At 35.9% G+C, this 23214-nt stretch overlaps 1 long non-coding RNA gene across 1 annotated transcript in view; it reads left to right on the top strand.

Moving 5' to 3' along the window:
* Window positions 1-20181, top strand: part of LOC139176556 (uncharacterized) — a 65809-nt gene extending 45628 nt beyond the window's left edge. The window contains exon 3 of the long non-coding RNA XR_011561019.1: window positions 18708-20181. This is a non-coding gene — a long non-coding RNA (uncharacterized lncRNA). The remainder of the gene's footprint in view (window positions 1-18707) is intronic.
* Window positions 20182-23214: the final 3033 nt, after the last annotated feature.

The following is a 23214-nucleotide window of genomic DNA, read 5'->3' as shown; positions in this document are numbered from 1 at the left end:
AAAAACAGACTGGTTCCAAATAGGGAAAGGAGTACGTCAAGGCTGTATATTGTCACCCTGCTTATTTAACTTATATGCATAGTATATCATGAGCAACTCTGGGCCAGATGAAGCACAGGCTGGAATCAAGATTGTTGGGAAAAATATAAATAACCTCAGATATGCAGATGACACCACCCTTATGGCAGAAAGTGAATCAAAACTGAGGAGCCTGTTGATGAAAATGAAAGAGGAGAGTGAGAAAGTTGGCTTAAAGCTCAACATTCAGAAAACTAAGATCATAGCATCTGGTCCCACAACTTCATGGGAAATAGATGGGGAAACAATGGAAACAGTGAGAGACTTTATTTTGGGGGGCTCCAAAATCACTGCAGATGGTGATTGCAGCCATGAAATTAAAAGATGCTTATTCCTTGGAAGAAAAATTGTGGCCAACCTAGACAGCATATTAAAAAGCAGAGACATTACTTTGCCAACAAAGGTCTGTCTAGTCAAGGCTATGGTTTTTCCAGTGGTCATGTATGGATGTGAGAGTTGGACTATAAAGAAAGCTGAGCGCCAAAAAATTGATGCTTTTGAACTGTGGTGTTAGAGAAGACTCTTGAGAGTCCCTTGGACTTCAAGGAGATACAACAAGTCCATCCTAAAGGATATCAGTCCTGGGTGTTCACTGGAGGGTCTGATGTTGAAGCCGAAACTCCCAATATTTTGGCCACCTGATGCCAAGACCTGACTCATTTGAAAATACACCAATGCTGGGAAAGATTGAAGGCAGGAGGAGAAGAGGACGACAGAGAATTAGATGGTTGGATGGCATCACTGACTCAATGGACATGAGTTTGAGTAAACTCTGGGAGTTGGGATTGGACAGGGAGGCCTGGTGTGCTGCAGCCTATGTGGTCACAAAAAGTCAGACACGGCTGAGCAGCTGAATTAAACTGATATATCATATGAATTGAATCCTAAATTACCACCTATAGGATACATGTTCCCAATTGGTGAAAATATGAATGTCCTAGATGCCTGCACATTGCTGGGCAGCTGGACAGGACATGTTCTTGGCCTATTGCACACCTCTCATTTGGAACGTCTCATCATTTCCCTGGGAGTTCTTCCTCTGTAGTGATTTCCATTATAGAAAATTTACATTTTCCTTTTTTTTTATTTGGTCCCACGTTTTAGTGAAATGCTTTTTCTTTACTGGATTCCTCCACAGAGGCATATTGGTTTTGCCTGTGTTAATTGTCTGAATTTATAGTTCATAGGGAGGCTTCCCAGGTGGCACAGAGGTAAAGAATTTGCCTGCCAATGCAGGAGACGCAAGAGACACAGTGTCAGGAAGATCCCCCAGCAACATGCTCCAGTATTCTTGCCTGGAAATCCCATGGACAGAGGAGGCTGGTGGGCTGCTGTTCATGGGGGCTCAAAGAGTTAGACACAACTGAGCAACTGGGCATGCGCACACACACATAGTTCGTAGGTGATAATTTTGCATGTCAAATTTAAGAAGAAAACTATTTCCCGCTCAGAATTTTGAAAAGATTTGTACTGATTACTGGATTCTAGTGATGTTGACAAGAAATTGGTATTGTTCTAATTTCTGATCTTTTTAAAATATTTACTTATTTTAAATTGACTGATGATTGATTTACAATATTGGTTTAATTTCTGTCATACATCAATGTGAATTAACCATCGGTGTACATAGGTCCCCTCCCTCTTGAATATCCCTCCCACCTCCTGCCCATTTCCACCCCTCCATGTATTACGGAGCCCAGTTTGAGTTCCCTGAGTCATTGAGAAAATTCCCATTGGCTGTCTATTTACATATGTTAGTGTATATGCATCCCTGTACCCTCTCCATTTATCTCACCCTCTCCCTCTTTTCCCCTACCCTTGTCCATGAGTCTCTTCTCTATGTCTGCATCTCTATCGCTGCTCTGCTATAGATTCATCAGTACCATCCCTCTAGACTCCACATATGTGTGTATCTTAACCTATATACGCTTTATGTGAACTTTCCCCCTCCATTTTGAAAGCTCTTAGTATCTATTCTTTGCTCCTAGTACTCTTCAGTTTCACAATGGCGTACCTCAATGTACATATTTTTTAATGAAATATTTGAAATAGTAGTCTTTTTCATCTGGAAACACTTATCTCATTTCTAATAAATATTTATCATAAACTTATCTTCTGTTTTTACTATTCTTCCTTCCTGAAACTGGTTTATGATGGGCTTCATGAAACTAATTAAAAATCTTATTTATCCTATTTGATGTGTATGTGTGTTTTACTTTCTAATCTTCATATTTTGAGTTTGTTTCATTTTATGTGTCATTCATTTCTTCTTTCATGGATGTAACAGATTTTCTAAGAATAATTGCCCTTCCTCTCTTAAGGATATTGCCTAAGTTTCCACCAGATTCTGTTAACTTGGTTCAGTCTTTCCTGTTGCGTGTTCCTCAAATGCTTGGGGGGTCCACTGCTCATGGTAACTACAAAATGATTCAGGATTTCTTTGTATCTGTTAATTTGTCTTGGTGGCTAATGGGCTTTACCTCTTTGCCACAGTACAACAGAATAGATTTCTTTGGTTGACTCTAAAGGGTTAAGTGTCTTTGTCTTTTGCTCAGGCTGCTCAGATTGACCAGAGAAATGCATTTCCTTTTCCTGTGTCTAGAACAACACTGGCTCTCACTGTCTTGGCATCCCGTGAGGGAAAGGGCCATGCACCCCAGTCTTATATAGAGAGACTTGTAGTTGCTTTTATTTTTATTTATTTTTTAAAGACAGCACACAGAGTTTCTGTCATGGTGAAAGAGGGTCTATGAAGCCTTGGGATCTAAATATTATTTCATAAGACCACACTCTTCGTGTTTTAGCACCACATTGACATCATTTTTTAAAATGTCTGATATTGTCCATTCTCCAGCCTTGTATATTTCCAGTTCTTCCAAAAGCAGTTTTGTTTTCTCTATTTCGAGTTTGCTAATTGCAGTTAGCATGCATTCTGCCTTTCAGCTTTGAAAACTGTATTTCTGTCATATTTTCTTCCTTTTTCTTAGACCCTGTGAGATTTCACCGAAAAAAGAAGTCTATTTATGTTTATTTACCAGTGTTTGAAGAAAGAACAGGGCAGATTGCTCAGTCTTAAATGTTAGTGAGAAGTTTTGTTGTTATTGTTTAAAAAAAATGCATGTGGATTAACGTGATAGAAACAATTTTTCTTACATATTTATTATTTCTTCTTTGGGGCATTTTTTTCTTATTTACCTCTTATTCCTTTTTCATATATTTTTGCAGTAAAATTTTACATATTTGTATGACCTACATGTATTATTTTTAATATATGAAAGTTTTATACATGTTTTTTTCTAGCTTAAAAATAAGTCTTTTGAATACTATTCATAAATTACATGCATAAGATTTTAGTATTTTTATTGAACTCACCATGTTTCAGTACTTTAGAATTTTCCATATTTCTGCTAATTTTTATTATATTCTTAAGGGAAAATATGTGTGAGGTTTTCAAACAACCTGGCCATTTGAGAAGCATTTATCACAAAAATTGTTTTGTCACTGTATCATTTGTTTCCTAAACAATCACAGTACAGCATATGTAACTATACCATTGAATCTTAAAGTGTTCATAAACATCGCCCCAAAGTATTACTAATTAAAGCTCACTTAACATAATTCAGTGAGATTTGTGGATATGGCTTATTTCCACATTGCACATTTTATAGGAAAATTGCAACTATAAAGCCCTTTGTGTTGTTACCCATTCACACATAACTTCTCGTACAAGGTGTTTTTACTCAGATACAAAATCGGTGCCCGCACAAACACAACAATCCATTCTTGATTGAAGTGGTCTTTAAAAAAATTGTATTGTGTCCCTGCTTATTAACTCAGATTCTTTAAATAAAGGAGGAAAACAAACTAGTTCTACCTGTATGTGGATACATTTGTTATATAATAATCTAGATTTGAGAATTCTTTGTTCTCACTTTATTTTTGCTCTATAGTCTCAGATAGTCTCTGTGAATTTCATGTGCCAGAGCACCACTTGAGCTCTGTCTTCCAGTTCAAAAGCTACCACGTACAAGTAGTCTTTCCTGACTCACTCAGCCAAAAGTCCTCTCTTTCTTTTTTGATTACTGCTTTCATTTCATAGCATTCATTACAACAGTATGTCCCTTAAAAACCCAGAATAGTACCACATTGTAGGGTATTTTATAAATAGGGGTAATAAAGAGCAAAGAAAACTTGGGATGGGATTTTCCAGGTAAGAATAATGGAGTGAGTTGTCATGCCTTCCTAAGGGGATCTTCCCAACCCAAGAATTGAACCTACATCTCTTCTGTTTCCTGCATTGCAGGTGGGTTCTTTACCATGAGCACCACCTGAGAAGACTAAAAAAAATAATCTAAACTTGAAATTGTAATTTATGCTTTAAATCAGTGTTTTCTGATAGATATTTTTTTGATAATTGTAATGGTCACATTCTCAGTTGTCCTGGGCTACAGTCCATAGAGTTGCAAAGAGTCGGACATAAATGAAGCAAATTAGCATGCATATATTATTTTTATTCTACCAAAATATTGTGAATGACAAATTATTACATTATTAATAATTAAAATTTTAAATACTTACCATGTCAAAGACACTACAAGAAAGTTTTATGTATCAGTTTATAAAATTCTAGTAACACAATGAAGTGGGTATTGATACACAGGGGATGAACAGACTTATCCTCACTTAATTACTGTTAAAAGATTAATGTTCAGTGAAATTGAGTTAATTTCCCAAAATAAAACAAGTTACAAACTTGAAATTTGAACTCAGATTTTCTTGCTTCTAAGTTTTTCAATTTGATGATTGTTACACTGCCTCTTTAGCTTAAAATATCAAACTGTATTTGCTGAGTTGAGAGAGAACAAAACTTCATGTGATTTTTCTATTTCCCCTCTAAGGTATAGGAATTTAAAGTCCATGAGATAATAAGCTATGGGATTCAGATAAACTCTGAGAAGGCTTTTTGGATGATACCAGAGTTGGCACTGAAATTACACTTATTTATAAGTGACCTACTTCCAAAAGAGACTTCGGAGGATGTAAAAGAAATTTTTTTTAAGTAGTATTTTCAAGACCAGTAAGAGGTTTGAAGAGAAAAGTTTGTCAAAAATGGAGTACTGAGATTCCTTCTCTTGCTGTGGTTTCATATATGCTGGTAGAATACCAGAGACTCCTGAGTGAGAGAGAGAGGATGTTATTGCTCCAGACAAATTGAACTGCATGTTCATACCAGTTCCCCTTGTCCCCAAGACCCATGGGCATGACTAGTGGCAGGGGAGAGAATGCTTTCCCAAGAGTTGACTCTTGTCTTAGGACAGGAATTCTGAAATTGGGAAACCCCATCTTACACATAGGCCACTGGAAAACATGCACAGCCTTTACTGGAGAAAGTTGTTATTTTTATTATCCTGGTCAAAAAAAAAAAAAATCTCCCTTTTGCTCAAGAGGGAGATATACTATCTCTTTTGTGCTCTACAGACATTTTTTAAAAGCTAGTCCAAGGGAAAAAAAAAAAAAGCTGTCACACACACAGTGACACCATACCATGAAGAATTGTCCCCTGACAAAATCGACATAGGAGAGAATGGAACTTTCCTCTGAATTCCCCATATTTATAAATCAAATTCTCTAGCTCTCTATACACCAAATGACAAGAAGCCCAGCTGTTTGTAAAAAGAATTTTTTTTTTCCCTGACCTTAAGCTATGAAAGTATTGTATTATGAGGAATATTATGTAATGGAAAATTAGGCAAAGGATTTAATGAAATATTTAGTTTATATTAATAAAATGAAACACATGTGGATGTTTTCTGTTTCTCCTCCATAAGCCCAAAGGCATCATAGCAAAGAACAGGTTCATAAAACCAGTTTTTGATAAGTGCAGAAAAACTGTGGCAAGCTTTATTGTTGACAAGTGTTTTGACCGACCCTTATAACTTCTTTACATATTTAAACAAATGTATTTCTCCTTAACTTAATACATTTGTAGCAGCACATTTCTACAACTGATAATGTTCTTCCAAAATAACTAAAATCAACCATTTCTTCATGTTACACCTTAAAATTGAATCCTGGTTTATAATCTTTATTGCCTTATTTTATTTTTTTTAAATTTGGATTGCATTAAAGTGTTTAATGTATTACTCTGAATTAGTTCATCTTTTAAATCATAAATATCATAATTTGGATTGCATCCAAATCTTCTCTTGACAAGATAATATCTTTATTGTCTTTTTGAGAACTTTCATAGCATTTTATTAGAAAAGCAACATTTTAAGGAGGAAAAAATAAATACCAGTGAAAAAAATAAAATTGAGGAAAAATTCTCTAAAGATATTTTGTTTTGCAAGTTAGACTTGCTTATTGCTGTACATAAAAAATCTGGTTTCAGTAATGAATAAAATATTGTGAGAAAGTACAGCAGCAACTGCTACATCACATGGAAAATTTAAATTTACATGTAATGTGTTTAAATGCTTGAAATTAGAATTTTGGAGCTCTCAGATGCTACTGTAATGTCCTCTTTTCTTTTAGTATATGTAAACCATCTCCACAGGATAAGAATTTGGGATTAATTCAACTGAGTAACAAGAGGAAATTCATATTCAAGAGCTATTTTAATTACCATCCGTCATTGTCTAACTGCACATTTAACTTGATTTTACTCCTTTCTAATTCCATTTAATTAAACATGTTTACAAGTCCAAAATTTTAAGATCCGGGAGTACAAGAAAAAACAACTCTGTAGTCAAAGTAGACTTATTAAAATTTTCATTCTGAAATTCCTCTAGTTGACTTATAGGACATACTCTGTTAGGTTAGAGCCTTTTCTAGCAAAATCATGATTAATTTATATTTGAGTAGCCAGTAGAGATTTTGTGAAATAAACGTATTAACTACACAAAGAAAGCTCAATTCAGCAGCTTGGTGCATCATAAAAAAGAACTTTGTATGCATTGTATCAGATAATATACATGAAACTGGAAACATCATGAACTGATACCCCTAAAACAATTTTTAATGAGCAAACAATGCTCTGGTAAATAGTTTACCTATTTACCCTTAGTTTAGCTAAACCTTCACCTCAGAACATCTACTCCAAGGGAAGCCATACACACATGCAGGTCACCAGGGTCTGATGATTAAACTACAACAAAGTTCAGTAACCCAAGTTTATGATGATGTTTCTGAATATTTGATGTTAAAGGAAATAGGGGAAATAATAAAAACTAACTCTAAAGTGCAATATATTTGATAAATGTTTCTGTGTATATCACCTTAGACAATCCTCGCAATCATCCTTTTATGTAATACCTCCATTTAGTGTAGGAGGAAATGGAAAGGTTATAACGGAGTAGTGAAAGACATGAGTGCTGAGGCTGGAATACCTGGTTACGATCAACCTTCACCATATGTTAGCTGTCACAACTTGGTAAGAGTAAAATCTGTAGTTTCTGTTTTCTCATCTATAGCTGAAGATGATCATATAATTAGCCTGGGGAATTTGGGGAGGCAGATTTCAATTTTCTTAAAATAATTGTATATAGTGCTGAAGAGATGACCCTTTATACAAAAAATTTTCACTGATTGTTACTAATTGTTTCTATTATGCTGCTATTGTTGCTGTTTTTTCCTTCACTGTTTTTATTCAGTGAAAGGTTAAACGAAGACAATCCATCTACTGTTTTGGAAAGCAGATTGTAAACTAAAGTTTATATTTTTGAGGTTAATTTTTTTCTTACAAATTTTGATACAACATATTTCACCCTTTTTCCCTCCTGATGTCTGTGTGTCTTTCTGTCTTTCTTCCTCTCCCTCTCCTTCTCTCTTACTGCAGAACAGGGTAAATTCAGCAGAATTAAGAGGAAGTTTGATACAGAGATCTTCCATTTATCCCCTGCCACCACACATGCATAGCCTCCTTCATTATCAGCAGTCATTAAGAGTGGTACATTTGTCCCTATTTATAAACCTGCATTGTCACATTGTCACCCAGCATTCATAATTTACTTTAGAGATCACTCTTGGTGGTGTACATTCTGTGAATTTGGGCTAATTTATAGACATATATCTATTAGAATCATATCAAACACAGTAGTTTCTCTGCCCTAGAAATCCTGTGTTCTGCCTATTTATCTACTTCTGTCCTCTCCCTCCCAATCTCTGGTGGCCTGATCTTTTTACTGTATCATGGTTGTCCCTTTTCTGTTCATATAATGTCATATAGTTGGAATCATACAGTAAGTAGCTTGTTTGAACAGACTATTTTTAGTTAGGAATATAAATTTCAGTTTCCTCCATGTTTTTTTTCATAGTACTTCTTGAGGAAATCTTGGCTGCTTTTATTATATTTTGACAATTATAAATAAAGCTGCTATGAATCTTTTTTCAGATATGTCTTTTGCAAATACTTTCTCCCTTTCTGTGGCTTGTCTTTTTATTCCCTTGACAGCATTTTTTGTGGAGCAAAAATAGTTAATTTTAATGAAGTTTAGCTTGTCAGTTCTTTCTTTCATGGTTTATGCCTAAGTGTTGTACCTAAAAAGCCACTGCCTAAAGAATGGCCAGGTTCCCCTAGATTGTTTTCTAAGATATCACCAAGATTTATTTTCGCACTTTACATTTAGTCTGTGTTGCGCACTTTGCATTTAGCTCTACAATCCATTTTGAGTTGGCTTTTGTAAATGGTGTATGATATGTATCTAGATTCTTTTGTTGCTGTTATAGATATCCAGCTGTTCCATGATCATTTGTGGAAAAGTCTACTTTTACTCCATTGTATTGCCTTTTCTCATTTCTCAAAAATCACTGAATTATATTTAATGTGGGTCCATATCTGGGCTCTCTGTTCTGTTCATCTGTTTGTCTATGCATTTAGTGATTTTTAAAACTTCATCCATGTTTTCTTCTCAGTAGATATTTTGTCAGATATATGTTTAAGTATTTCATTTTTGTTGATACTAATGTAAATGTTTCTGTGTTTTTAATTTCATCTTCCATTTGTAGGGAAATAAACTCAACTTTAGTATGTTAACCTTTTGTCTTGCAGCCTTACTATAATTGCTTGTTAGTTTCAAGGATTTTTGTGTTTATTGTTCTGGACTTTTTACATAGACAGTTATACTATCTGCAAATGCAGGTAACTTTATGCCTTCATTTTCAATTTGTATACTTTTTAAACTTTTTGTTATCACTTAGCTGGAATTTAGTATGATGCTGCAAAGAGTGGTGAAAGGGGAAAACCTGATCTTGGTAAAGAAGCTTTCAGTTTCTCACTGTTAAGTATAATATCAGTTGTAGATTTCTTGTAGATATTCTTTATTAAGTTGAGGAAGTTCTTATCCATTCCTTGTTTACTGAGAGTTTATCATTAATAAAGTGTTGAATTTTGTCATATTTTTTCTGCATTTATTGAAATAATCATGTGGATTTTTTTTTCTATTCTAGCTTGTTAATGTGATGGATTGCATTAACTGACATTTTACAGGTTAATTTTATTTATTTACTTCTGTTTGGCTGTGCTAGGTCTTTGTTGCAGCACATGGGCCATCTCTCGTTGCAGGGAGCAGGGGCTGCTCTTCGTTGTGGTGCACGGGCTTCTCACTGTGGTAGCTTCTCTTGTTGTGGAGCATGGGCACTAGGTGTGCGGCTTTCAGTAACTGCGGCACTTGGGCCTGGTAATTGTGCCTCACGGTCTCTGAGTGGGCTCAGTAGTCGTGGTGCACCGGCTTAGTTGCTTTGCAGCGTGCAGCGTCTTCCAGACTAGGGATTGAACCAGTGCCCCTCGCATTGGCAGATGGATTCCCATCACGAGGCCACCAAGAAAGTGCTACGTTAACTGACTTTTGAATGTTAACCCAGGCTTGCATACTTGATAAATCCCACATAGTGATGGGATATAGTTCTTTCTATATAATGCACACCATGCTTTTTAAGATGCCAGAAAATTATTTCTTATACTTAAGCATTATGCCATGAATGATTAAACTGAAAATGGCTTGTTTAGTAGTTTTGCTCAAATAAAAATGAACTGGTTTCTAATTTTTCTTCACAACTTTTTTTTTTTTTTCCCACTTTTGGGTAACAACCACTTTGAAAAAAAAAATTGAAACTGGTGCAGAAACTGCACTAGAATGAGGAATGAAAAAGTGCTCTTTTCAATGAAAAAATATATTAAACTATATAAACTTTCTCACTGTTAACATTATATGATCATCTGCTATTGCTTTTAGGAAAAATCCAATAGAAAGTATTCATGAAGTGAAAAAATGTAAAAAGTAATATAAACATGATATAATAAATTCAATGCCAAATATAAACATAAAAATTTCAATAAATTAACCGCCCCCCCAAATGAAGCCCAAACCAGAGAAAACTGACAGCACAACTCTCTAGCATTAACTATTCTTTTAATGTATTTCAGGTATGCAAAAACTACAAATACTGTATTGAAAAGCCCAATAAAAAACAATACCAACAATGGGAATGTGTAAAACAGACTCAGACTCAAGGAACACTCCGAAGACAAATAAAATATCACCATACCAATGCAGACAAATTAGCAAAAATCTCCAAAGAATAATGAATGCAACAACATGCTTACTCAGAATAGAGGAGAAATAAAGTGAAATAACCACACAATGCAAAAACCTTAAAGATAAAAAATGAAATAGACTGTATAAAAACCCACCAATATTACAACTTTTTAAGCCATTGTTCTCAGATGAAGTCAGATCTAATGGATACAAATATGTTAAGTTATAGAAAAATCAAACCATATAATCTAAAATAATTCTTATGCATCTAAAGCCATCTGTAGATCAACACCAATAATTTGTTCTTAAAAGTAGCAGTGTTTTTATAAAATGGCAAAAAATTCTTCTCTTTACAAGAGGAAAAAATATAGAAAACACAGCACATCTAACTAAATTCCCCCAGCAACTTTCAAAAAATATTACTAAAATACAATAAAACACTTACAAGAAAGACTATACTGTTAAAAAGTAAAAAAAAAAAAAAAAATTACTTTCTGATACCAAACAACTAATACTTTCTTAAAAAGTAATTGCTTTCAGCATAGAGGTCATGTACAATCTTTGTGGCTATATTTGTTTTTGTATTTGCTTTATGTCTGGAAAATAACCCACATCAGTAAGTAAAAGCTAGCAATTATAATTTAAAATTATAATTCAAGTTAAGATTATTTCCTGATGCCTTATTCAGGTTATTTTAAATGACAACTAAAAATAAGGTATTTCTGAAAAGAACTGTGTCTTCTTCAGATTGTGTTCCCCAAGAAACAGACTGAAATAAAAATTTTCCCTCAAGAAATTAATTAGAAGTGTTTTCACAATTAAAACTTACGGGAAACTTAAGGAAAATTTTTGTGTGGAAGGAGAAATCGAATTGTGATGCAGTCCACAAGTCTTCAGCCCATCCCATGGAGCTCTGGGGTTGGGATGGCATCGCATGCACTGACAGCCTCCATAGTTACTTGTTGACGTCATTTCACTTGTTTTACGGGATTTACTCAGTGGTGGAGAACCCGCCTGCCAATGCAAGAGATGCAAGTTAGATCCCTGTCCCAGGGCTGGGGAGATATCCTGGAGAAAGAAATGGCAACCTACTCCAGTATACTTCAATGGGAAATCCCATAGATAGAGGATCCTGGTGCGCTGCAGTCCATGGAGTTACAAAGAAAGTTAGAAACTAAACGACTTAGTGACTAAACCGCAACAACAATCATTTAAGTTTATCAGCAAACATTTTATTTTCGACTTACAAAAGTATATTGACACTAGGAGTGGGAGAGGGTAGAAGGTGGGAGGAAAGTTCAAAGACGAGGGGACGTATGTACAACTAGGGCTAATTCATGTTGATGTATGGCAGAAATGAAAACAATATTATAAAGCAATTGTCCTTCAATTAAAAATAAATTTTAAAAAGTTCCTTCCCAGATTTTCAAAAACTAATAATGATGAGATCTTGTAATAATAAAAGAAAATATATACTAATTCTACTGTTATAAATATTTATTGTGCAGTAAATAGCAAGCTCTATCTTAAATACAGCAGAACCACTAAAGAGCCACTAAAGAAATTTAATACAATTCCACTGCTATCCACTAGTGTGAACACTTAATGATTAGAAATCTCCTGGTGGCTACCTACTTCACATATTTTTTAAATGATGTTTCTAAAAAATATATAGTTTGCCCTGTTGGGATTTATTTACTTTACAGTGGTCATGTTTTTTTTTTTTTTTTTTTTTTAATGAGGTTTTGTATATGTTTTCCACGTAGTAGAGAACATTATTCCAAATGTGTTACATTTTAAACTACTGCATGCTATATATTCTAATGAGGCAGCTCTTCAAATGTATTAATTGACTGAACTGGATACAGCAATGTTTTTGTTAAATAGTGGAAAAACACTATTAGCAGCACAATAGATGCCCTATATAGTAGTGGTGGCAGAAGTACCATAATGAGCCCAATAATAATTAAATATGTATTATAATTGTTTAGTAATATTTTACTTATGTGAAACTAAGTAAAATTTTTGCTTACATAAATATATGCTAGGAATAATGTATATTCCTTAGGTATATTTTCTATCTGATGCAAAATCTTCCTTTTCCATCCTCCAGTGTTTCACTTCTGTGTTGAACAGATTTAGACCTGAGCTGCAGAATATAAGTAGCTGTGCCCAGTGCACAGTCTTCCTTTTAATTGTATATGGAGATTAATTTATGTGTTTGAATGTGACTGTTAAACTACCTTGAGAAGTGCCATTTTAATAAAACTCTGAAAAATGCCCAGAGGAAGATTCAAAAATAGAACTATAATTCTTATACATTCTCTCTCTTGAGAACTTCTCATTATTACTATAAATTCCATCATAAAAATAATTATGTATCTCACTATGGTGTTAAGGCTAAACCTTGTAATGAGCATGGGATAACTAAGTCATATGATTATCTTTTCAAAGGTATAATTAAAGTAGATTAAATTTTTCCTTTTCTTCTTTTACAAATCAGTACTCAGTTTGACAGTACTTCTCATTGTCATTGGAAAACAAATATAATTTTAAAAATAAAGTTTTACCACATGAGAAACTGCTGAATATTAAAGTTATGAAATCAACATTTCTATTAAAAATGAAAAATACTCTTTTTCATTTTAACCTAAACATAAATAAAAATTCTATTTCAGATAGTATGAAAGACTGATGCTATACATATGTTTTTTTTTCTACATAACTAATCCTGAAACCACTTTCCAATTGGAACACTTAAGACATTCTAATAGTGATATCTTTAAATGACCATGTGCAGTGTATTTAAATGAGCTGTCTTTTTTGAGAAAACAAATTACTGCTAAGAGTAGACCTAGCATTTTTTTCCTTAATTAGTAGAAAAATATTGTAGTTTTTAGCACTTATGAACTCTTCCTTATGGCTTATTACTTATGGCATAGAAAAGCAAGAGAATTCCAAAAACACATCTGCTTCATTGACTACACTAAAGCCTTTAACTGTGTGGATCACAACAAACTGTGGAAAATTCTTTAAGAGATGGGAATACCAGACCACCTTACCTGTCTCCTGTGAAACCTGTATGCAGGTCAAATAGAACTGGACATGGAACAATGGACTGGTTCAAAATTAGGAAAGGAGTACATCAAGTTTGTATATTGTCACCATGCTTATTTAACTTACATGCAGAGTACGTTATGTGACATGCTGGGCTGGATGAAACACAAAATCAGGATTTCTGGGAGAAATATCAGTAACCTCAGATATGCAGATGACACTACCCTTATGGCAGAAAGCAAAGAAGAACTAAAGAGCCTCTTGATGAAAGTGAAAGAGGAAAGTGAAAAAAAAGCTGGCTTGAGACTCAACATTCAAAAAACAAAGATCATGGCATCTGGTCCCATCACTTCATGGCAAATAGATGGGGAAACAATGGAAACAGTGAGAGACTTTATTTTCTTGGGCTCAGATGGTGACTGAAGCCATGAAATTAAAAGATGCTTGCTCCTTGGAAGAAAAGCTATGACCAACCTAGACAACATATTAAAAAGCAGAGACATTACTTTGCCAACAAAGGTCCTTCTATTCAAAGCTATGGTTTTTCCAGTAGTCGTATATGGGTTTGAGGGTTTGACTGTAAAGGAGGCTGAGAGCCAAAGAACTGATGCTTTTCAATTGTGGTGTTGGAGAAGACTCTTGAGAGTTCATTGGACAGCAAAGAGACCAATCCAGTCAATCCTAAAAGAAATCAGTCCTGAATATTCATTGGAAGGACTGATGCTGAAGCTGAAGCTCCAATACTTTGACCACCTGATGCAAAGAGCTGACTCATTAGAAAAGACCCTGATGTTGGGAAAAGATTAAAGGCAGGAGGGGAAGGGGACAACAAAGATGAGATGGTTGGATGGCATCATTGACTCAATGGATGTGAGTTTGAGCAAGTTCCAGGAGATGGTGAATGACAGAGAAGCCTTGCATACTGCGGTCCACGGGATCACGGAGAGTCAAGACGTGACTGAGCGACTGAACAACAACAAATGGCATTGGTATCAGAAGTACTTTCATTTTCTCATGAAGTCCTCCAGGCCTCCAAGTTCACTTTTAGACAGAATTCCTGATAAGCAGTTCATAAAGGAATGTAAGTTTGCTCCAGGAAGGAAATACCATTAAGATTTTATTAAAAATGGGAATCCTTATGGAGTATCTTCTGTATGGGCTGGTCTAGTGTTAGGTTTTACTGGAGCTAAGTATTATTTAACCAATAAGGAAATTGAAACTTGGAGATTTGTATATAATATGCCTTATAAATAATGTATTTGACATTCAAAATCAGGTTTGATGGACTTCGTAGATGATTCCTAATCACTTTACTAAACTTCTTCAAAGGTGACAGCCACTTTGGTGTAAGCTATTTTTTAATTTTAAAACTATTTTGTGTTTATTAAGGTAAAGTTGCTTTACAATGTTATGTTAGTTTCTGCTGCACAATGACGTGAGTCAGTCATATGGATACTTATAACCCCTTCTTCTTGGACTTCCCTCCTAGCCCCCTCCCCAGATCCCACCCATCTCGGTCATCACAGAGCCCTGAACTGAGTTCCCTGCACTATACAGGAGGACGCTGACCATTTGATATTAACAACTATGTTCCCTATAATTCTATCTTGAAAGCTTTTGATGTGTCTTCTACCTTTAAGGTTAGCAGTGGTCTCTTAGGTTGAACTCTTGTTTGTGATGTTCTAATATCTTTTTACTGCCTTCATTTATCTAGCAGTGAGAAATTTAATAAAAATGTAAGGTTACTTTCTTACCATTGAAGTGAAGTTGCTCAATCGTGTCTGACTCTTTTTGACCACATGGACTGTAGCCTACTGGGCTCCTCCATCCATGGGATTTTCCAGGCAAGAATACTAGAGTGGGTTGCCATTGCATTAAAATTTCATCTTTACAGAAAGATTCAATGTCTGAACAAAAGCCATGCTGCTTACCTTGCAGAATTGCCTTTGACCACAAATGTTGGAATTTAAAATAATCAGTGATTTTTTTGCACAGGATGGTCATTTTTAAGACTCCCAATTCGGTTGTGTAAATCAATATTCATGGAAATCTTTTCATTTGAGATGTATTGTTACATTGAGATGTATTGTTACATCTCAAATGAATGTTCCTGATATGACCAGTTTCAAATCAGGGCAGACACTGGAGATCAATTTTTCTCTAGACAAGGAAAACAGGAATTATACACTCCAAAGCATTCATCTATCAGTTTGGATATGCCACTCATTGATGAAACGAAGGAAACTCACACCAAGGGACACAATAAAGCAGCATTTAATCACTGGCTACCTGCTATGGATCAGGCAGCATGCCAAGTGCTCTTTATGTACATCGTCTTTAATCTGTGTAATAATCCTTTAGTGCAGGGATTATTATCCCTGGTTAGTGAAGAGTAACAGAGGCTTAGAAAGATTAAGTGATTTTTCTCAAGGACTACAGAGCTAGTTAATTCTATATTTGGAATCAGAGCCCCAGGACGTTTGTCTCTGATGTCCACAAGGGAATGATGTTATGAAGTGTGACATTAACAGGTAGCAGAGAGAGAGTTTTAATCATAATATATTCTATCACATGGCATAGAATTTTTTAAATATTCACATACTAGTGAGAAACACTATTGAGTTAGGTCGGGGTACCTCAGGCTGCTGAATTTCTTATATAAAGAGTGAATGAATCTCCAGGTCCATCTTTTATACTTTTACTCAATATGTGCACTCCATTTGCCTGTTCAGCTAACCTCTCTCTTGGTGCTCGCTCTTTTCTTATTCATGACCACCTACCGCCTTCAATGATCCTATCTGGGCCAATGTACTATCTTGCACTTGAATTCCTAGCTCAAATTTAGTCTCCAAGGCCTCATTCATGGATCAAATTTCAAAACATGGATATTCACCTATGGAAGTATTCTAATCCTTATCACCTGACCCTAAGCTGGATTTATCACTGGTAACCACCAGGGCTTCCCTTGTGGCTCAGACAATAAAGCATCTGCCTGGCAATGCAAGAGACCCAGGTGGGTTCGACCCCTGGGTAAGGAAGGTCCCCTAAAGAGAAGGATATGGCAACCCTCTCCTGTATTCTTGCCTGGAAAATTCCTGGTGGGCTACAGACCATGGGGTTGCAAAGAGCCAGACATGACTGAGCATGCACAGATGATGATGATGATCCTCCAAACCACGTATCTTACACACACTGGTGATTTAGTTGCTAAATGGTATCTGACTCTTTGCAACCCCATGGACTTTAGCCCACCAGGCTCCCCTGTCTATGGGATTTCCCAGCCGAGAATATTGGAGTAGGTAGCCATTTCCTCCTCCAAGGGATCTTATAGACCTAGGTATCAAATCTGGGTCTCCTGCATTTCAGGCAAATTCTTTACCAACTGAGACACCAGCAAAGCCCTCTTATACGCATTATCAGCTCATAATTTTACCATCGAACATTTCTACCCAGAGACCAAGCTTTGTCAATTTTATGTTCCTAATATTTATTGATATTTATTGAACTGGATACCAAACTGGGGAGTTCCTCTTTCAGTATCCTACCATTTTGCCTTTTAATACTGTTCATGGGGTTCTCAAGGCAAGAATACTGAAGTGGTTTGCCATTCTCTTCTCCAGTGGACCACATTCTGTCAGACCTCTCCACCATGACCCGTTCATCTTGGGTGGCCCCACACAGCATGGCTTAGTTTCATTGAGTTAGACAAGGCTGTGGGCCGTGTGATCAGATTGGCTAGTTTTCTGTGATTATGGTTTCAGTGTGTCTGCCCTCTGATCCCCTCTCTCAACACCTACCGTCTTACTTGGGTTTCTCTTCCCTTGGACGTGGGGTATCTCTTCATGGCTGCTCCAGCAAAGCGCAACTGCTGCTCCTAACTTGGACAAGGGGTATCTCCTCACGGCTGCCCCTCCTGAATTTGAACGTGAATTAGCTCCTCTCGGACCTCCTGCACCCACGCAAACATATTTATTGAACTGGACATGGAACAACAGACTGGTTCCAAGTAGGAAAAGGAGTACCTCAAGGCTGTATATTGTCATCCTGTTTATTTAACTTATACGCAGAGTACATCGTGAGAAAAGCTGGGCTGGAAGAAGCACAAGCTGGAATCAAGATTGCCAGGAGAAATATCAATAACCTCAGATATGCAGATGACACCACCCTTACGGCAGAAATTGAAGAGGAACTAAAAAGCATCTTGATGAAAGTGAAAGAGGAGAGTGAAAAAGTTGACTTAAAGCTCAACATTCAGAAAACTAATATTATGGCATCTGATCCCATCACTTTATGTGAAATAGATGGGAAAACAGTGGAAACAGTGTCAGACTTTATTTTTTGGGGCTCCAAAGTCACTGCAGATGGTGATTGCAGCCATGAAATGAAAAGACGTTTACTCCTTGGAAGAAAAGTTATGACCAACCTAGATAGCATGTTGAAAAGCAGAGATATTACTTTGCCAACAAAGGTCCGTCTAGTCGAGGCTATAGTTTTTCCAGTGGTCATGTATGGATGTGAGAATTGGACTGTGAAGAAAGCTGAGCGCTGAAGAATTGATGCTTTTGAGCTGTGGTGTTGGAGAAGACTCTTGAGAGTCCCTTGGACTGCAAGGAGATCCAACCAGTCCATCCTAAAGGAAATCAGTCCTGGGTGTTCATCGGAAGGACTGATGCTAACGCTGAAACTTCATTACTTTGGCCACCTCATGTGAAGAGTTGACTCATTGGAAAAGACCCTGATGCTGGGAGGGATTGGGGGCAGGAGGAGAAGGGGACGACAGAGGATGAGATGGCTGGATGACATCACTGACTCGATGGACATGAGTTTGAGTGAACTCCGGGAATTAGTGATGGACAGGGAGGCCTGGTGTGCTGCAATTTATGGGTTGCAAAGAGTCGGACACGACTGAGCGACTGAACTGAACTGAACTGAACTGAATATTTATTGAATCCATTACCTTCTCTCCTCTACCTTCCATTGCTCCTGCCTTTCTTTCTTTCTTTCTTTTTTAATGCAGTTTGTTTTGTTTTGTTTTAGGCTGAGCAGCATGTTAAATCTTAGTTATCCAACCAAGGATTGAACCTGCCCTGCATCCCTGCATCGGAAGCTCTCAGTCTTCACCACTGGACTACCAGGAAAGTCCTCACTCCTGCTTAAATTGAAGTATTTACATTTCTCAACTGGTTTGTTAAGTCCATTTTGTTGTTGCCTTCCTTCTCTACTCTTGTTCTCTCATTTCTCTACCATATAACTCCCAGATTAAACTTTTTCAGTACTAAGTAATCATGTCAGTGTCATGTCAGTGGCTTCTCACTGACATAGTATCAGTACATTTAAATCTATAGGATGGTTTCTAATGGCTGCATTACCTGGTCAGATTCTAGTCACCAGTTTCATCTCTCCCTGTGGTTCCCCTCATAACCTTTGTAACATACTCTGGTGGCAGGATAATGACCCTCCAAGAATATCCATGTCTTAATTCTTGAAATCTGAATACGTTACTTAAGATGGTAGAAGGGACTTTGCTAATGTGGTTTGGAGATATGAGTATGATATAGGGAAGTTGTACAGGATTATCCTGTGGGCCTAGTGTAATCACACAGGTCCTTAAACTTGGAAGAGAGAGTCAGAAGAATAAGAGGAAAGTTGCCTACAGTTGAATAGTTAGAGATACTCGGCATTGTTGGCTGACAGCCACAAGACATAGGGGGAATCGGAAACTGGAAAGGCAAAGTGGATTATTCTGGAGAGCCTTTAACAAAGGAATATAGCCCTGCAGACACCTTAATTTTAGTTCATTGAAATCCATGTTGGATTTCTCACCAACAGAACTGTAAGATTAGGAATCTGCTTTAAGTCACTGCAATGTGATGATTTGTTACAGAAGCCTTAGAAAACTAGTAAACATATCATCCAGAATATTGAGCTACTTTCATTTTCGCGAGCAGACTAGGGTGTTTCACACCTTCATATTTTGTTTACTTTTTCTCAGTTTTCTTTTGTTTGAAATGATTTTCTGAAATTTAGGTTTATATTAAGCGTGAAAGCAGATTTACTTCAATCATTACATCTTCTATGTGCTTTTCTTTTCTCTATGTTAGACTTGAGTCCTGTGTTTTTTTTTTTTTTTTTTTACTTCCTGCCATACTCCAGCATGTCTTAGCACTTATCAAACGTTTTTTTACACTTGCTTACTAACCATTTCTTCAGTACCAGTCACTTAATTCCTTGAAGAAAGATATTTCTCTCTGCTCATTGCCTTTTATATAGCCTGGCACAGTGAATGAAAAGTACAAGCTTGTGATGACAAAAGAAAGAAGTAAAGAATTACAGTTGACACTTGAAGGGTTAACCAGCACGTGATTTGTAGTTACCCGCCACATCCAACCACAGATTGTAGAATTTACTGTTGAAAAATATCTGTGTATGAGTGGACAGTTCAAACTTGCTTTTTTTCAAGGGTCAGCTGTAACTCAATAATTCCACATAATATTAATGACATATTTTCATAGTGAATTCTACTGGTGTTACAGAGAACTGTGCACTTAAAGACTGTGATGTTGCCAAGTTGTTATTCTCTAGGATTTATTCTGCAACTGTAGTATGTTGGTGGGGGAGGGGAGTGAAGGGAGGGGTGAGGGAGATGTCCTAAAAAATTTAGAAATCCTCTCTGGAAACTACTAGTTTATATCAATAAATTGAAGATATGCAAGTCATCAACACTGTTAGAGTTGCATAATTTTAGGAAGAAGTCAAATACTTTCTGAAGATATTTTGTGAAAAACAGGTACAGTACAAATGGAGCCAGATGTGTTCTTCTGGATTCAGGAATTTCTGCACCTTACATTAAAAACAGAACCATTCCTTTTAATGCTAAGGTATGAAACTGTAAGGTGTGAATGACTATATCACATTAGTTTAATTAGAAATACTTTAAAATGTGAGTGACTATTTAGTTTGCAGTTGTTTAATTACTTTACCAATAATTCTGGTTCTAGACCTTAAGGTAGATGAGACTTAATTAGGCTAAAAGAATCCTACTTAATGTCCTAATTGACATGTCCAAATTTTCAGCATCTAACAAATCAGGCAGAAGAAAGTGTTAACAGCAGATCCACTTTTTGTACTGGAGAATTTCTCCATTGTTTTTCAAGTTTTATGCTGAGTTTACAATCTTTAATCAAAAATTACTGCTTTTCCTACAATTTTCTAGTGTTTCCTAGAACCCTGCTTTACATATTTTGGAGAATTAAATTATTTTCATAGTAGTATATGGTCAGTAAAATAACCTTGACAAAAGATGACAGAGTATTATACCATTTTCACATTTCACAGTATTAGAAAATCTGTTTCTTTTAAGCTATTAAATCATGTTGTTTTATAAATATAGGTGTTTTCAATCTCCAGTAGAATTATGCAAGGAACAAATCAAAATCCTCATTCACATTTTTTCTGAAAATATCTAGATTCAGTAGTTTTCAGTTATTAATTCAATTCACTCAGTTATGCATCCTTTAACAAATATTTTTTGAGCTCCGTTTGTAGGCCAGATGCTATTCTAAGACTTGGTATAATAATAAAATAGACAAAATGCACTTCTTTCGTGGAGACTGTTATTTTTGCATTAAAATATGCAAAACTTAACAGTTTTTATATCATGTTTAGTGCTATGGCGAAAAAAGAATGTAAAGGAGAGAACTAGGAAATGTAATGGAGAGAGAACTTTTAAAAATTGACATTTTAAAAAGCACGACCAGAAAAGCTTGTAGGAACCTTATAAACTGATGGAATATCTTATAGACATGCTGCCGTGATCAAAATAAAGGTACTATATGGTCATTTACTTATATAGTGTTGCAGTAGTCAGTAATAAAAAGTAGCATAAAAGTAACACATTTATGTAAAACAAAAATCTATGACTTGCAAAATATTTGGATGCCCACTGGAATAATTTAGGGAACTTTTTGAAGACCATAAAAAAAATAAATTGATGGCAATAAATGTATGTGAGATTTTGAAGACACAGAATCATAAAAATGCAATTATTTGTAATCTTGATATCTAAAATTCAGTGCACTTTAAAACCAAGCCCTAGTAATATTTCATAGAATTAAAATAATATCAATATATAAATATAGAGAGTCATGAAGTGCTGAATTTATTTTGAACATAAGAAGGGGTAGTTTTCCTGCCAGCTATTAAGTCATCATGTCTATAGGCACATACAACAAAGAGGTATGGGAAACTAGTAAATGACTGAGAAGACATTGCCTATCAGTGCATAAAGCACAGACTCTCATAAAACAGTGTTCAAATGATTCCTCATGTGGCAAAAGCAAATAGATCATTACTTATGCTATATATTACAGGGCTTCCCCAGTGGCTCAGCAGGTAAAGAATTTGCCTGCAAATGCAGGAGACACAAGAAATGAAGGCTTGATCCCTGGGGCAGAAGATCCTCTGGAGGAGGAAATCGCAACCCACTCTAGTATTCTTGCCTGAAAAACCCCATGGACAGAGGAGCCTGGCAGGCTATAGTCCAAAGAGTTGCCAAGAGTTGGACATGGCTAAGCAAATGCATACATATGTTATACAATAAGAAAAAGGAACACTAAATGGACTAGAGATCCTTCTGTGGGAAGCAAAGCTTTAAAATATTCTTGAAAATTTTGGATAATACTAGTATGATAATGAAATTAAGGAAGATAAGAAAAACATGAAAACACGAACAAGAAAAAGATCCTTAAATTTGACTTGTAGCTCTTCTAGGGCAATGGGCTAATAAACAGAGATAAAAAGGGAAACTCTAGACTGGGACAGGATTTTTCTTAGAGCATTTAGCAAACATTTAGCAGTTTTCCAGAATGTATTAGGACTTCCTTCAGAACCCTAAGTTAAAAAAAGAGTGCAAAGTGGGCAGAGGATATGAACAGCTAATCATAGAAGAGAACATTAGAACTGTCACTAAAACTAAGTAAAAAAAAAGAGAGAGAAAATGTCAGTGAAAGAAAAGTTGGAGCAAAGATTCTAAATTTTTGCAGCAATGATACACACAGTTTATGAAAGCACATGTGGATGCTGGCAGTGTAGAATGGTGGACTTGAAGGGTGCACACCTACTGCAGCATTACAGGTTTCTTCAGGGAAGGAGAGCAGGATAGCATGCGGTGGTCAGACAGTTTGTGATGTTAATTCAGCAAGTATACTTAACGTATTGGAAGCATAATTGATTAGTGTGTATCTGGTAGATACAGGCTTATATTTTATACCAATTAATACTTGAAATAACTTTATGTTCTCTCAAAACACATGACTTAAAAGGCAGATATTATTATTTTATATATATATATATATATATATATAAAATAAGCTTATCAGTTCAGTTCAGTCGCTCAGTTGTGTCCGACACTTTGTGACCCCGTGAATCGCAGCACACGAGGCCTCCTTGTCCAACACCAACTCCCAGAGTTCACTCAAAACTCATGTCATCGAGTTAGTGATGCCATCCAGCCATCTCATCCTCTGTCGTCCCCTTCTGCTCCTGC

This window comes from Bos indicus, chromosome 16, assembly GCF_029378745.1.
Source record: "Bos indicus isolate NIAB-ARS_2022 breed Sahiwal x Tharparkar chromosome 16, NIAB-ARS_B.indTharparkar_mat_pri_1.0, whole genome shotgun sequence".
NCBI classification, from domain to species: domain Eukaryota; kingdom Metazoa; phylum Chordata; class Mammalia; order Artiodactyla; family Bovidae; genus Bos; species Bos indicus.
The sequence above is the reverse complement of the archived record's forward strand: the minus strand, read 5'-3'. Positions and strand labels throughout refer to the sequence as shown.